The sequence below is a fragment of the Capsicum annuum genome, chromosome 9, assembly GCF_002878395.1.
Source record: "Capsicum annuum cultivar UCD-10X-F1 chromosome 9, UCD10Xv1.1, whole genome shotgun sequence".
Classification (NCBI taxonomy): Eukaryota; Viridiplantae; Streptophyta; class Magnoliopsida; order Solanales; family Solanaceae; genus Capsicum; species Capsicum annuum.
Genome location: NC_061119.1, coordinates 107,777,262 through 107,779,936, shown reverse-complemented (window position 1 = coordinate 107,779,936; position 2,675 = coordinate 107,777,262).

Here is a 2,675-nt window from a genome sequence, read left to right as displayed (position 1 = left end):
CAGATTCCTCCTCACAATCTACAATGTTAATCTATATTTCTCTTTCTATGTATTATTTTTGAGATAACATGAGTCGCAAGCTCCAGTTCTTCCCTAGGTAATGCTTCTATATTTTCTAGAAGAAATTTCAAAAGTTACACAAAGAGCTTGAGAGGAGCTCTCTAGTGCGTTAAGTTCACTAAGGTGAAAGTTATGCCCTCATTCTTATGAGTTATTGAATTAAGACAGAGTAAGGTGTATTCTTAGATCGTTGAATATTGTGTGTCAAGTTTCTATCTCTTGTATTATGTAATATTGTTATCATTATATTTGTGAAAAATCAGAGTCTAGTGAAGCCGTGTGGGGCTCTTTCGATTCACTAGCACAGCTGCTCTGTTATTCATCTCAAAAAATAATTTCAGAACTCATATTCAAAGCCTATTGAAGCCGTGTACGGCCTATTTCGATCCACTTGCAACTTGTAGTTCATCTTGTTCCTTGTGCTGGCTAAAAATGTGGGATGTGGAGGTGTAGTAGTAAGAAGGATGGTAAGTGTGATTTATTGAGCATAAGTATAGCGAAATCCCTTTTTGCATGCAATTGGGTTAATAGAAAGTGATATAGTTTGTTCTAGGTATGAAATGGGTGTTGACGGTATTTGTATGACAGAGAGTATAGGTTAGTGATGGAAGTACTCGGTGGGTAAGTGTTGTTAATCTAGGATCTCTCCAGATTGCAAGAGGAAGTTAAGTTAAGATGTAGAGAGCTATGAACTAAGTTAAGTTGTGTATGAAGGATAGATAGTAGTGACGGGTGAAAGAAGGATGTGTTAATGGATTGTGAATAAGATAAGCTATATGATTATGACCAATTATTATTGTTATGAATTTTAAATGGGCTAGCATTTGTTGAGGATTGTTTTATAGTTTCTAAGTGGAAATTTCATGCGAAAAGTTTTAAGTTATATTGTGTGCTAAAAGTTAAGTTTGAATGAATGGTGATTGTGAAGGTGATTGTGAAGGTGACTGTGACGATTTCTTGATTAATTGTATTAGTTGTTAGGAAGTGATCTAGTAGGCTTGAATATTGGATATAAAAGCCTAAGTTTGGTTGATTCCTGATTAAGTTTGATGTTGTGTTTATGATGAGAAAGTTCACCCAAGATATTATGGGACTGCTTTAATTTCGAGGATTAGTGTATGACTGTAATGGTTGAGCTTCTTAGATGTGATTTTTATTCTTATGGTTTAGAAATATAAGTTTACAAGCGTGATTTTAATAAGCGATGACAGAGGTAGTGTGTTCCGTTAAGGATGAGAAAAATTTGAGTTGATCGTTAGACTCTAAGATTGAAATTCCAAAGTTGAGCTGAAAGCGTTGAAGCTCTAGATGGAGTATGCTTATTTTGAGCTAAGTGGTAATGTGAAGTAAGGTTGAGATTAAGCTTTCATGTATATTGTGGTTAGTTGAAGTTTTAATCGGTTTTCTTGAGGGATTGTGGTGTACATGTTTTAGATTCTGGAAGCTAGTTATGCTTCAATTCGTAAACTTCAACTAAACGATCTTTATTTTCCAAGTATTCCATCTCGGTCAATCAGAATCGTATAGTGTACCTTATCATTTATCATTCATCATGTTATCCAAGGATCTTAGGAATAAAATTATTTCCATACAGAGCATCTCAGTAGTTATGAGTATACCTCTGTTTGTTCGTCATGCATATGAGCTAATTCATAGGTGCCCCGTGCATAGTCTTAATGACCCTATGAAATAAGTGTTGTAGAGGAACATAGAGTCCTAAGGGGGAGATACCTCGTGACTTCTTAAAACTTTCGTGTTTTAAACACATCTAGTTCATGCTCAAGTTCTCATTACGAGCCTTGAATTGGCTATTGTTACTTACGCATTCATACATTCCAGAGTCAGTTCAGCTAGATATTTATGTGTCATATCTGCATGTTCAGTATGAGGACTAGAAAACTGTAATTCCAATCGTGCCGATATGTCTCAGATGTTCGCGTCCCTTAATAAGGTCAGTTGATCAGTGCTTTTATCCTATCAAGAGACATTCGAGGACGAATGTTTCCAAGGGGGAGATAATGTAATACCTCGGTAAAAAATTTACGTAAAGATTTCGTGAGAAACATATCGACTTCTACGCTTTAGAGCGATCCATAAATTTTATATGTAGTATTTCTAAGACTTTGACCTACCATTACGTAGATTATCGAATAAGCTTTCCAACGATGTGTAGATCATCGAAAATGGACACTTGAACGATGAGTTACGACCACTCCGATCGTATTTTTTCTTCAACTTTAAACGATCATAACTCCTTGTAATAATGATATGGGTGATCTACTATATATCAACGGGAAGCTCTGGGAGTCCTCTTTCCAATGAAATTGGTTTCATCCAATTTGTCTATCAGGGTAAAAAGTTATGGTCGATCTACTTCAGTCTACCAAAAGTGAATTTTTGTGTCAACTTCAAACGATCATAACTCCTCGTACATAATGATATGGGTGAGATACTATATATCAATGGAAATATATGAGAGTCCCCTTTCTAATAAATTGGTTTCATTCAACTTAAATATCGGAGTAAAACTTTATGGTTGATCTACTTCAGACTATCAACACAGTCCACCAAAGGACAGATTCGAGAATTATTTAATTTTTAGGGGCATTTTGGTC